This window comes from Crocodylus siamensis, chromosome 5 (assembly GCF_052110815.1).
Source record: "Crocodylus siamensis isolate JL-2025a chromosome 5, ASM5211081v1, whole genome shotgun sequence".
Classification (NCBI taxonomy): Eukaryota; Metazoa; Chordata; order Crocodylia; family Crocodylidae; genus Crocodylus; species Crocodylus siamensis.
This window is the reverse complement of record NC_143399.1, coordinates 127,914,602-127,929,518: the sequence shown is the minus strand read 5'-3', so window position 1 is coordinate 127,929,518 and position 14,917 is coordinate 127,914,602. Positions and strand designations below refer to the sequence as shown.

General features: G+C 41.0%; 1 long non-coding RNA gene across 1 annotated transcript in view; it reads left to right on the top strand.

Moving 5' to 3' along the window:
* LOC149864556 (uncharacterized) overlaps window positions 1–14,694 on the top strand; it is a 148,000-nt gene extending 133,306 nt beyond the window's left edge. The window contains exon 3 of the long non-coding RNA XR_016442765.1: window positions 12,563–14,694. This is a non-coding gene — a long non-coding RNA (uncharacterized LOC149864556). The remainder of the gene's footprint in view (window positions 1–12,562) is intronic.
* The last annotated feature ends 223 nt before the right edge of the window (window positions 14,695–14,917 follow it).

Here is a 14,917-nt window from a genome sequence, read left to right as displayed (position 1 = left end):
TACTTAGCTGATGGTCAGTCTGTTGTTTAAAATACTAATCCTGTGTTTAAAACACAACAAGTAGCAACAATAATTTAGGCTATGTTAAAAGAAGAAAAAGTAAACAAGGGTATTTTGCCATTATGTTTTCACCCAGTGGATTTGAGTCCATTTCTCTGTTTATGTATTTAGTTAAAGAAAGCTCTTCTATGCCTCCTACTATGAGGAGAAAGGAAAACAAAATATCCTGTAGTCATAATCAGGAGAGAGAGAAAGCACTGGCGAGGCAATAGGTCTTTGTGATGGAGGATTTGCAAGGATGTCAGCAGACTTGGCCTCGTTCTTCTTTCTTTGCAATGGCTATATGTGATTAACCCATCTGCCTCCAACCACAGGGTGTGGGAGGAGGGTGGGGGGAAGGGGTGACAGGGAAGGAAGGGGAATCTGTCTAGCTATGACTAGGCCCCAAATGAGACATACGTGCTCCATGAAAAAGGAATAAGTCTACTGAATGTGTTACAAATGATCATTTGCATGCAAGTTGCTTTGCTAAGAGTGACCCTTGCACACAAAGCCAATACATGTTCTATGCTCCACTCAATTCCCACTTCAGCCCTATTTTTCTGGCTTTTATATGACATGGATAGATTTTACTGTCAGGTGGGCAGAGACAGTGATTTACTAGAAAGAGAAAGTATGTGGTATTACTATGTTTTCTTGTATACAACACATCCAGGAATATGATGCACACCTTGTTCTTGAAGCTAGGGACAGAAATTACACACAAATTGGTATAAGTGATCGACAACTGGTTCAAATTTTTAACACAACAGAAGCTGAGTGCCCATAAAACGCTTCCAAAACCGGTTTAAGATAAACCTGGATGGAGGTAGTATCAGACTTAACTGATTTAGGTTAAATTGGTGTATTACATTTCTGTCTCGGATCCCTTCCAGATTCAAGTTTAACTTAGTCCCCCAGTATCCCAAGATGCTTTGCACTCCCTTGCAACCCCTCCTCCCTCTTTGCAGGGTAGGCTAAAGTTGGCCCAAGCTGCCTGCTCCAGCCCAACAGGGAAACAGGCCAGAAGTTAGGGGGTGCTAAAGCATGAGCCATGGCAGTCACATGGCTACATTTCCAGAATCAAAAGTGAATGTCTGCTCACTTGCTTATTGGTTCAATCTACACAGCTTAGACTAACCTGCAAAGATTGAATTGATTTAGCCTGAGAGACTGTACTTAGCCTGAAAGGCAGAATGAAAAACAAAAACATCTTTCCTTGTAGTAAGTAACTGTGTAGCAGCTAGGGAGCTGAGCCTACTCAATTGTTCTGAGCTTCTTATACAGATTTTACTTTTGCTTTTGTCCAGTAAGTGGCAGAAACCGGTCTTACCCTATTTCTTGCATATAGTGCACATTCTTGTTTTCAGCAGTTGGCTTCTGCATGTCATATGTGAGAAAATATGATATGGTGAAGTGCTAAATAACAGGCTATTTCTTGTAGTCAGCTTGTCATGGGGTACTCTTTTAAAGAATCCATTGGCTTTAGTCCTATTAGTTAGCATCCCAACCTCTAAGTATTTCTCAAGTTTTCAAAGTTGAAGAAGCCATTTTTCATGAGCTTTCCTGAATTACTAATAGATCTCAACCACCTTGAAGCAAATTAGGGCATATTCATCTAGGGGCAGTGCTTCTTTGATTCTTGGCCTGCAGCAGCCACTTTGGTCTTGGTTCAGGCCAGAACGACCTGGAACACTGTCCTAGTTTACAACCTGTAGTATGCAACATGCAAAAGAAATGTCATTATAACAGCTATGGTAGCAAGAAGCTGTGCTTTTCTCTCTGCTCCCTACTGTCATGGCTCTTGCAGTTGGGACTGGTGGGAGTAGGATACTTCTGGACATGGGTCCTCCAACATTTTCCTGCCCACTCAGGAATTCCCTTTATGTCAGGCAGTAGAAGAGATCTAGCAGGGTTTGGTAAAGTGGCTCCCTTCATGAGCACTGCTCACCAGAGGGAGAATCATCACAAAGGAATATCGGGGAGGCTATATAACTCTAGCTAATGATAATAGTTCCATTAAACCTCATCAGGAGCAAGCTTGGGCCCATTTAGGCTCTTCTAAAAACTGTTTACAGTGGAACAATGAAAACGCTGGATGCTTTGGGTCTCAAAAAGATTGTTTTGATATTTTACCATATGTGTAATTTTAGTATTTTTCCCCCCAGTGATTTAAATGAATTTGAATCAGCTCATTAGTTTCCAGTCTGGTACTGAACATAATGACTCATCCCTAAATTAATATTGTCTACCCTGAACTACTCCTGTCTAAATCACTTTAACCACTGGGAAGACTCACTCCTCACAAAGGCTGCTACATTCAAATGAATTCTGAAACAGTTCATTAGGTAATGATGTAATTTATGTGCTCTGGGTCAGCAAATGTTTTCCTGCTGCAGTTTGAAATGGACTGACCATGGGTAACTAAACAGGTACTTTCTATGCTTCTGACATTTGCCTATATGAAAAAGTGGTGTGAACAGACCTTAAACTGGGACAAAATGCAGCAGGTAGTACTGTATAAATTTCCATCTCCATCCCTCTCCTCCCCCCTCCCCCCCAGTACAATGTAGCATTATATAACAAACCTGCATGTCTTTCAACAAATTCTTTCTTATAACTGATGTGCGTGGCACCAGCACTTGAGAAAGGTTATAGTAAATGGATCTGCAAGCATTCAGGATACAGGCACATAATTAGAAAAAGTTCAGTGGTCTAAGTTAAACCTTTGTATAACAGAAGTCAGTCATTCCTGACACATGCTATACACAGGATCTATTGTACCATGTACTAGTTGTGCTCTATTTTAGTTACTCTTTTATAGCAAGAGAGAATGAGTGGTCCTTTTCAGTGCTTTTATAAGGAGTATCCCAAAAATATTTTTCAATTGTTTTATGATCAGCACCCTAATGAGTTAAATATTTAACTGATGACACAAGTTACATAATAAGCCAGATCTCCAGCTAGTGTAAACTGGCAAAATAAAGGGAGCACTACTAATTTTGCGCCAATGTTTTTGCTCTGACCCAATAGTTTTAATTGCTGTGCTGATTCCAACTTTGGCCAGTGGCTATTTTTGTATGCCACCAGGCCCACTACTAAATGAGCTTCTTTTCTGCACACCTTGGTTGACAGGGTATGGTATTTCAGACTTAAGACTTAAGTAATCTCAGGTCTCCTTAGGGGAAAGAAGCTGTCAGTTGTTCCATATAATGAATGGTAGTCTTATGGTGTGAGGCACTGCAGGTAGTATTATGCTGCAAAAAAGCATGGCTGCGCTACATTGTAAAATGCTAGCTATAGGTTCTGGTAGCTCTTGTAATGAAGAACTGAATGATAGAGCTTGACAAGTGTCTGATTTTATAAAATATGATTTTTTTTGTTTAATTTGTTTTTATGAACAACTAGAATTTCTACCAAAAACATTGTTATCATTTCTCTTGAGTTTTTCTAATACAAAATACTTCTCCTCCCCTACTCCCCAAGGTAGAGGACTATCACAGTTATCTTCTGAACAATGGACAGAAACAAAATATTAGTGAATTATATGACCAATCTAGACTGTCTCAAAAAGTTTTGTAACCCAGCCAAGTTGGACAAAGCTAAGTTTAAACGCACTTAAATTGTGTTGGCGTGTTGTTCATGGGAAGTGAAGCCACAATGTTAATAAATGGTGCATATGATTTAAATTGCATCCAGGATGCTAATTTAGAGGGTATCTGAATTTGGCCACTAACAATTAAAAATTGAATCCTTCCCATTAGACATCATACATACCGGCAACAAGGCTGTTCCAACCTTGTCTATTATGTGCTTATGTGGATATCTTGTTGCCTCTAACTTTTCTTGTGTTAAGAGGGATAGGTTTTTGGGCTGGAGGGCCAGTAGACTGCTTTTTTTATCTGGTCCCCTGTTAATGACTTTCCAGGTTTTCTAGCCCTACTCAGTGTTAAAGCTTCCATTTCATTAGCTCTTCAGGCATAATTTGGAACACAAACCTTGCTGTTATATCAAGATACAGTCCCCAGGGAAGGAATTACAACTGATACCCATTTCTTTTTAAGTTTCTAAATTTTATAACTAACTAAACCAATCAATTAAAACCCCCATAGAAACAGATCCACTCTATTTTATTCCAGGATTTCCTGCTTCCATTCAGACTGGAAATACTGTATCATAAAATGCTTTTCTGGCTCTTCAGTGAAAATTAGCAGCATTACATAGCTAGAATGATTAAGGAAAAATTAAACAAACATTTCAGAATATTCCAGGAAGAGTTGCTCGGGGGGATTGGTCTTGAAATAAGTAATTCTTTATTTTTGTCCATTTTTAGTTAACAGGAGTTTTAAAATGTATTCAGGTTTTCACATCACAATGTGTATCAGAATGAACTCATTGATCAAACTGTTTAAACAAAAACACTAAACAAATCCATTAGTGAAATATTTCACTTTGATTCTATAAAAGCTGTTGTTCAGTCATGTAATTTTCTCTTTTGGCAGATTTTCAAAGTTTTCAAAATATAGATTGTTCTGTAATTTTAGTCCCCACAGCTGTGGCAGAGAGTTAATTTCCTTACTAGTGAAGCCAATCTGCATAATCAGGATCTGAAACAATAGTCTCATCTGTTTTTTCTGCTAAATGTCTGCTTAAAGGAATTTTTGTCCTATGATCTATGACTGGTAGGAGTACAGTACATAAAGTGGTGCTATAACACATGACAACAGAGCAATCTCCTATGAAAGATAATACATACAATGAGATTAATGCTCTGACAAACTGAGGTGTCTGTATTACAAATGCCATTGGCTGAATATTTCCTATTATTTGACAGACTGCTCACAGCATATAGATACATTTCTGCTCTGCTCTAAACAAAACTACTCTACATTTTGTACCCACAGTGTAAGAAAGACTTCTACTTTCCTCAGCATGAGGAGGGAATTAAGTTTATTCAAAGTTAGAGGTTTAGCCTTTGCTATATGATGTGGAATAAGTGATTGAATGATAGAGTAGGAAGCTGACTGCTGCATGTTCAAATAAGGTTCTCTGAGCTCTCAGTCATGCTAAGCTGTGGGAAGTGGGAGGTGCCTAAGAACCTGGACAAGACAAACCAGTGCCGATTTATGAACTTTGATAATAAATGCTTCTGCCACAAAATAACTGCAGTGTGGCCAGTGAGATACAGAGGGCTGAAAAACCAAAAGAGAAAAGGTTAGAGGATTGACTGGCCACTGTTAATTTTACATTTTTAAGCGCTTGTAATAGGGAACAGGGGTCAAATCAATAGCAGTGTTGCCATTAACATCAGGAAGGGTAGGATTTCAGCCTAGAAATGACTTTGTCTTGTAGAGCCCCACTCTCTTAGTGTCTGAGCCATTTGCTTTATGCATTTTGTGTCTTTAGGTATGTATCCTAAAATTTCCAACCCCCCCTCCCAACATAAGGGAAATACAATTTTCCCCATTTTACGGGAGAGTTGGGGCACAGATTAACTAAGGGCTAGATCCAAACTGCTCTTGTAGGTGCCTAATTGAGACTTTGGCCAAAGGTAAGCACCTACCTCCAAAAAAACGCAATCTAGACCAAACCCACCCCAATGGCCATGAAGACATTAGGTCTGAGAATTACTATGCCCCACCATTTTGGCCTGAAATGTTCTCTCAGTATCTCAAATTGTAATTATGTATATTTAGAAGCGATCCATACTTAGCACCTAGATGTTTAGGCTCCTTGTCTTCAGGTAGCACACCGGCGACTGATTGACACTGACAATATTCAGCTCGGTTTTCTTGAATGCAGTCAGGAGCAGTGGCAGCGGACTTTTTGTCTAATAGCTTAAATGGTTAAGCACTTCCCCGGGAATGGTGGGACCTGCGTTCTAAAGCCGGAGAGGATTCAAATCCACATCTTTCACTGGGAACTACCAGGCTAGAGGTTACTTTGGGTGGAGGCCTGAGGAGGCCTCCTTGATGTTCCACGCTGCACTCAGTTCAGCTTGACATGGCTTCCCTCTGTCAGCTGTACTGGTTGCGGATGAGGTGCACCCTGGGAAGGCAGAACTGCTAAAGGAACCATGGCAGCTAGCAGAAGGTAGGAGCCTCCTTTTGGTTAGAAAAGTGGTGCTACTGTACCAGGAGAGACTCAAGTTTTGTCAGGGAATGGTTGTAGTGTAAACTAGGGTCAAGTCTAGTTACACATGTGCTACTCAGCTATTGTTATTTTTATCTCTGTGCCAACGGTCATCACACAACCTCTGAGCCCTTTTGATGAGTAAATTCCTATTTGAACCCTATTTTGAAATATTTAAGTTTTCTGTAGACCTTGTCGTAAATATCACCTGTAAAGAATTGTAGTTCGCAGTTTATATATTATAGTTCTCGTAAATTTCCTGTAAAGGGTTATCAAATGAGAGACCTTCTGAGCATGTGGCAGATATGTATACTATAGGTGGTCAGTCTGTAGCTAGTTGTTGTAAGCTATATCTCTAAGCTGTTTTTAAAACTATAACACACGTTACAATGATTGGTCAAGCATTTTTTAAACACGTATTAATCCTTTCTAAATAATTTATACTCTTTGCATAAACTGTAATTGAACTGATTTGAACCAGATATGTAGCACTAAATTTCCAAAACTGAAACTATAAAAAATATGGCTTATTTCATAGACTTAGGACTGGAAAGGACCTCGGAAGATCATCAAGTCCAGGGGCAGGAAATCAACTGAGGTCACAGGATCCCAGCAAGATAAATGTCCAATTGACTCTTAAAGGAATTTAAGCAGAGTTATTGTCTTCCTCAGTTGCAAGTATGAGCAGAGAGTAAAAATTCATTAAATTGTTCTTCATAAAGTGACGTAATCAGGTAGCAGAGATGGATCACTACCTGGATACTTTTGCAGAAAGGTACAACAAAAGGCAACTGAATGTGAGGTTAATGCTGAAGATTTACCTTTCAGAGTCAACCTTATGTTCCTCATTTGCCAACAATTTCCATTTTAGAAAGTGAGATTTTATGTACAAAGAATAATACTTAATAATCCTAGTACAAAATAGCCAAACTTCTATTTGTAGGTTTCAGAGCACTTCACAAGGGATCAGCTATTTTACAGACTGAGAAATTGAAGCACAAAACAGTGGTTTTGTCCAAGATGAGGAGATAATGAGGGAGTCAATGACAGAGCCGAGATTATGATTCTGCCCTCCAGGTTTTTACCAGTCCTATGTCTTACCCCATGGCCTAAATTGAGAAGTCTCATCAAATCTCTGTTTGATTCCAGCCTTTTTCTATTTGTTGGTGAGTATTAAGCAAGACCATCATTAAACCCATTCTGAGCAATAAACAGAAATACTTTAGAAATATTCCTTCTTTTTTCATAAACATAAGAGATATATCTATTTAATTAAGCAAATAGGTTTAAGTCTATTTGCTTTTTTAAATAAACACTAAATGCTGGAGTCTGATTCTTATTTTCCATATTGTATATTTTTATTAGCTTAAAATTTATTCCACGGGATTTATTGCACACATACTTTGTTTATTCATATAGTCTAGTTTTCACTTGATAAAGATGTGCTACTCTCCTTTCAAGTGATTTTGAGATATTATTTTAATTGCACTAAATAATTGAACTGTTTTGCATATACAAATACCATTTTATTATTTCACTGCTGTGCAGGATTCTTTCCCCCCATTCCATCATAAGTAGGATGCAGCACAGATTAGATAAATCAGCACTAGTTACAGATGCTAAAAGTCAAGGCTCTATTTAATTCTTTTTGAATCAAATATGGGTTATACTGCTAAATATTCATTAATTTTCAGAATCCTAATATATTTGAATATTGAGTGACTTTATTTTATTAATGTCCCCTGCTGTTCTATACCATCCCACTTCTTGAGACAACAGAAATAGGATATTGTATGATGGTGCTTTTGTCTTCATGGACATAACCTGCTTTACTTGATGAGCCACTCTGGCTGTTAGATTAATAAAAAACACACAGAGCTAGGGAATTAAGTTATTGCTCCGAAAAAGTGTTCTCTATTCTATCCAGGCAATTTTTACAGAGGTGTAACTGCAAACAGAATTTGGTTAGCAAGGTTCAGCTGTATGTACATTGAGGTTCTCTTGTGAATCCATCATTACTATTATGGTTGCATCTGGTATTTTTGCAAGATACCTCTAAAATCTGCAACTTCTCCTCCAGTGAGATGCAGCTCTGAGGGGACCCTGGGAAGTGCATATGCTTCCTGTCCTGAGAGATAATGAAAGCAGTGCTGGGAAGTGCATTCTCTGTTCTTTGCCTGGTTGCTCCTTTGGGCATACATAGAGAAAGGGCAGGAGTGGGTGGACATAGCTAGTTTCTTGGTGGGAGTCTCAGGCTTGGCAGGGAAATAGTATGGATGTGGTCAGCATCTTGAACCTCTCCTGCAATAGCCCATTTCATCCCATAGCCTTCATTCAGTAAAGGTCTTACATGCTGTACGTCGGATATTTTCATGATGCTGCCTATCTTTCTGCATAGGCTTCTTAGCACTAGCCTATGCAAGTGCTAAGAAAAGGCTACTACAGTATACACCCTTTCCTAATGACAACTTTAAAGTTGGGGAGGAGGTTCTGTGCTTAGGTTCCAATGATGGCTGTTGCCCAGCACGCCCATTGGTGCAAATTTCCATCAGAGCTTTAGACTATAATAACAGATCAGAGGTGAGATTTACTGGGTGGCTCTAAATTTAGATCAGGTCTTGAACTTGCTGTGGTGAAAAGCTAAAGCAAAATATAACAACTCACTGCATCACACAGCCAGTTGCTGCACTATTAAAATAAAAGGGAAAAGGAGAAATTTTCACACACCCTGAAATCCATACTTAGACATTTTAGTAAAATCAATCAGATTTTGGACGTGCTGTGCCCCTATTAATTGTGCTCATCTAAACAATAGATTCTGAGGGCTGTGAATCTGCCAGTTAGATCTAACAGCAGAACTGAAATGCAAGAGAAAAGGCAAAGAAAAACAGTTACCTTATTGTATGATGATAGCTTACAGGGCCATGTTCAGAATACTTTATAATCCTTCCTTCATTCGATTTTCCCCAGATCCAACCTCAATCTGATGTTCACTATGACTATTTCACCCCAGTATAGCAGGTCAGCAAACAGCCTCTGTACTTTCATTTAAGCCCTGGCTGATGCTGGTTTTCTGTATAGGGATGAATTCCATCCTCTTTACCATATACTGCTTGTTTTCTCCTTTCCAGATCAGATATTTGATGGAATATTATACAACTTCCTTGACTTTTCTTACTTACATTGCTGCTATCTTTCCCTTGAAGCCAGCCAATGCAACTTTTGATCTTTAACCTTTCCCCCACTCCCTTCTATATGTTTCCCAGTAAACTTCAGACCATTGCTATGCCACTGGCTTCACGTCATGCTGTTTCTCTAATCCTCTGCTGAATGGCTGGCTGCAGAGGAATATTAACTATTCTGGAGCTCAGAATGCTGTAGGAATAACAGAGCTACCAGTTGAGTTTGTTTTGAACTCTAGGGGCTGAAGTGGTTGACAGATGTTTTGAGGATATCTTGTCTCTGGACCAATGCCTCATCTGTTCTGAGTTATTCAGAACACAAACACTGGGTTGGCATGAGTGAAGTATTCTCTGAACTGGGATGTCAAAACAGAAATATGTTTTTTAAAAGACAAGTGTCAAGATAGTGTTCGTGAAATTTCTAGCAAGATAGACTTGAATCTATCTGAGAATTTTTCCATCCCCCTTTGGACTCTTTTCCAAAGTCAGATTCTGCTACTGCTGTACCAGTTTTCCTGTTTGAATTAACTAAATTTTAAAAACATGTTTTGTTATTTTCCTTCTTAATATGTCAATAAATGCATTGCCTGTTCCCAGAGTGTTCAGAGTACTGCAGTGTTAATGAGTTAGACTGGGACTAGACTGTTTGTTTTCCTTTTAAGGAATGTAGTATGATTCTGCAAATGCAATGGCAGAGTAGTACTAGCTGCTAAAAAGATGTAGGCATTTAGCTACTTCTAAAATAAATCACTGTATCTTAGTACTACCTGCCCTGAATTTCATCTCTTTCCCCTCAAATTAGCAGGAAGTAGTATGGTCTGGAGAAAAGGCAAGGGAGAAAGAATGCAGAAAATTGAAATTGGGGGGCAGGAATTTCCTCACATTTCAAGACTTAAAGTGTCAGTCATCTCTTGGATGAAATCAAGGGGCATGAAGCTTGCCAAGATTCAAGGAGACTGGGGAAACTGCACCTCAAAGTCCTGAAAGAAAAACTCATGTTATGTGTATGTGTTTGTTAAGCCACAGTGGGGTCAAAACTGCAGGCATGCTAGCCCCTGCTGAGGCCACAAAGCCTGCCAAATTTCAAGAAGATGGGTGCAGAGGTTTGGGGAAACTGCACCTCAAGCTGTGGACAAGCAAAACTCGTGACATGGGTAACACTGTGTGTGTTAAGGCGCAGCAGGGTGAAAGCTGCAGGCCTGCTAGCCCCTGCTACGGCCAGGAAGCCTGCCAGCTGTCAAGGAGATTGGTGCAGGGGGAGTCTGGGACCCTGCACCTCTAGCTGCTGCCAGGCAAAACTCGTGACATGGGTGCTTGTACAACTAACTGGGTTTGGAAGGGACCCCAGGGAAGGATGCCAGTTACTGGACAGCTACATAGTCAATAATGAAAGCACTTCCTTCCTCCCACCTCCCTGTCCCCACCTCTTCCCCCTCCATCTCCTTACTTTAGTTTCTCTTTCCCTGCAGGCATTGAAGGCAACAAGCCCAGCTTCAGCTTCGAAAGTTGAAATGTTTAGAAATATTTTGAAACATTTTGACCTGTCTCATTTTGTTTCGAGGCTGTTTTGACTATATCTGTGTCATTTAAATTTTGCTGTTTTGATCTTGAAATTAGTCGAAACAGCCTTAAAACAGAACTGGTGGCCAAATTTCACACAGCCCTAGCAAAGAGTATACAATGCAAAAGTTGTGGTACATTTATTCTGCACTGGAAGAAGCCAGCAATGATATATTTTCCATTGGCTATTGATGCTTTGCCTGCAGTTCATGTGCTGTTGACATGTAAATTATTTTCTATTCTATATATAGCCCTTGTCATTAGGACACAGGCCTATGGCAATACTAGCTGATCTCCTTTGACCTGAGAATTAGACTGCTACACTGTACTCCCTTGGTAATCTTCATTATGGGAATAGTTTCCTATTGCATTTTCACCACTAGTTTTTATGACAGTATGTCAATAGGAACATTTTTTAAGCTGCTATCTTTTATTGGTGCACCAGAATTGATGCTGTGGCATTTTTCATTCTCATTGCAATCACTGTCATAAGAATGAGGGATCCTTACATGAACACCTGATAGATTTATGAAGCTCAGCATTAGACTGTACTGGTTACATCACCTTAATTCCAGTGTCTCCCTATAGACTTGTAGGCATGTAAGTACAGCCTGAGTTATTTAAAAACTATGGGCCTGTATTTCCCACCCACCCCCTTCTCCCCCTTCTTTGTCTTTTGTATTCTAATATCTCTCTTCTTATACACTGCTTGTTACAAATCCTTTTACAGCTATGATGAAGTGAGCTTCAATTCACAAAAGCTTGTGCTCTATATATCTATTTTGGTTACTTTATGGGTATGTACAGGCATTAAATTTAGATTGATCTATAGGGTTAGGTTGATCTAAATGCCTATTTGTGCAGCCATTCAGGTGGGTTAAATTGGTCAACAAATGGTGGGCCCAGTCCAAGTTGAGAGGAAGTGAACTTAGGAATGGGTTAACCAGATCTATAGCGTTTAGAGCACAGTCCCAGGACTGAGAGCCCAGCTGCTTACCCCAGACCTAGGGCTGTGCTCTTCCTCCCCAGCCCTATACAAATAACCCTCTTGCAGATCCATCAATCCCCCCACCCCTGATCAGACCCACTGATGGTTAAAAAATAATATTTCAAAGTTTGATTTTAAAAATTGGCTTGTAAGTAAAGTAGATATGGCATTAGAACAATGGTCCAGGGGACTGGCAAGGGTTAATTGGTTTTTAAAAGCCTGTTTGTAGCAAAGTTTCTTTCAAGGCCCACTTTGTCTAAAGCCAGCAGACGCACGCTGGGAAATTAAAGACATTTACCGTACTGTTTCATAGCATGAGATAAGAAAGCCCCATGGCTGAATAAGGAACTTGGACCTTATTAAGCTCAAAAAAGCAGCGTACACCAGCTGGAAAACAGGAAGCATCACCAAAGAGGATTACTCTGCACTCACCTGCATCTGTAGAGAGTGGTTGAGGAAAGCGAGGGCACAAACTGAACTCAGGCTAGTTACAGGAGTCAAGGACAACGAAAAGTCCTTCTTCATATATGTGAGAAGCTGGAAAAAGAACAAGGACAGCATTGGGCCCCTGAGAGATCCAATGGAGCAGCTGACTTCTAATGCACAAGAAAGGGTGCATCTCCTAAATGACTTTTTTTGCATTGGTTTGTCACCCTTGCAGGATGATCACACTGTCGGGAATGGCACAAACCAATCTGGGAGTGGGTGACGGGCCGTAAATTGACATGGATCAGGTGAAGGAACACCTCAAGGAGCTGGGCATTTGTAAGTCTGTGGGCCCAGATGGAATGCACCTGAGAGTCCTGAAGGAACTGGTAGACATCGTTGCATCCCCCTTGGCAGAGATATTTGAAAAATCATGGCACTCGGGTGAGGTCCCTGATGACTGGAAGAGAGCCAACATGGTTCCTATCTACAAGAAAGGGAGGAGGGATGACTTGGGGAACTGTAAACCAACAACTCTTACATCAGTCTGTGGAAAAATCCTCGAGCAAATTGTCAAGGGATCCATCAGCACCAGACTGATGGAAGGTAAGCTTCTGAATGCCAGCCAACATGGCTTTGTGACTGGCAGGTCTTGCGTGACCAACCTCATCACTTTCTATGACCAGGTAACATGTGCCGTGGACAAGGGAGATGACATGGTTGTCATATACCTGGACTTCAAGAAGGCCTTTGACCTAGTTCCCCATGATGTCCTCATGGTTAAGCTGGGGAACTATGGCCTTGATTATCATATGATTCGATGGCTAGGCAACTGGCTACAGGGTCGGACCCAAAGAGTACTAGTGGAAGGAAGCAAATCAACGTGGCACAGGCTGACCAGTGGAGTCCCTCAGGGCTTGGTACTTGCCCAGTACTCTCTTTAACATCTTCATTAATGATTTGGATATGGGAGTCGGATGTGAACTTGCCAAGCTCGCAGATGATACCAAATTATGGGGGAGGGTGGTCACATCATAGGACAGGCTGGGGATACAGGCTGACTTGGACACACATCACATTTCTCCGCATTGAAGTCCATCAGGTTTTGATAGGCCCTCTTTGAGAGTAAGGTGCTGCACCTTGGTAGGAAGAACCTCCGGTACATTTATAGGCTCAGCAGTGCTACGCTCACTAGCACCATGACTGAAAGGGACCAATGTGATTCTGTGGCTGGCAAAGCTAACCAAATTCTGGTGTGCATCCACCAGTGCTTCTCAAGAAGTCACTCTCCTGCTTTACTTGGCCCTGGTGAGTCCACAGCTGGAGTACTGCATCCAGTAATTCAGGAAGGATGTGGAGAAGCTTGAGAGAGACCAGAGGGGAGCCACTCATATGATCCAAGGCCTGGAGGGAAGGCCGTACAAGGAGAGGCTGAGGGACTTGGGACTCTTCAGTCTGGAAAAGATAAGGCTCAGAGGAGACTTGGTGGCAGCCTACAATTACATAAGAGGGGTACGTCAGGACCTGGGAGAACACCTGTTCACCAGAGCTTCCCAAGGGATAACAAGATCTAATGGCCATAAACTCCAGGAGGGCCGATTAAACTGGATATAAGAAAAATGTTTTTTATGATGCATGTGTCCAAGGTCTGGAACAAACTCCCCCCAGAGGTGGTGCAAGCACCTACTCTGGATTCCTTCAAAAAACAGGTGGATATATTTCTTGCTGGGGTCACTTGATCCCAGCTGACTTCCTGCCTGTGGTGGAGGGGCTGGACCCTATGATCTCTAGAGGTCCCTTCCAGCCCCTAATGACTATGAAATAACATGGCATGAGGTCAGTGTCCAGCTACAGAGCCCTTAGGATTTCTGGATTTGGTGAACAAACCAAATTTAAAAAAAAACAACAGGTAAATAGCCAAATTAAAATATGTGTATGTGATGGGTTTGGGAAACAAAGAAATATGATGACAGGACAAAACATGAACAGTATGACAATTACAGGGAAACCAATTATCGATGCCCAAGAATGAAGAGTCATTAGAGGGGAAAAAAAAATACAAATGGAGAAATTTCAGAGCAGCAAAGGGTCCAAGGGGCGGGGGAGGGACCTGAGGTCACCATAGACAGAAGGCGCACCACCAGCCTGTCTCATGCACCCCACTAGGTTGGGTGGGCCTCAGTCCTCAACCTCCAGGCTACTGACATCTAAAAGAACCACAGGGTAAAGCTTGTGTACTTGCCAAACGTACCTTCTCTGTGTAACAGCCCTAACATTGGTCAGTATAAAATCAGGAGGGTTATTTTGTTTGCCTTGCCTGCGTTTTTTTTTATCTGTTATCACTGTGTATCAATAAAATGTGCCTGTTATCAAATGGAGAAGTCATAGTTGGTCTGATGGTTTGGGTCTTCCCAGAACAAGATATCTGGGTCATAAATCCAGTGCCAAAACGCACCACCTCCCCAATCCCACCAAACCCCCTGCAAACCCACCAGTTCCCCTCTTCCCTCTGATTCTGCCCACCCCCACCCCAAATTATTTACTCCAGTTTCCCCTTGTGACTCCTGAGACCCAGCAAACCACTGTACAT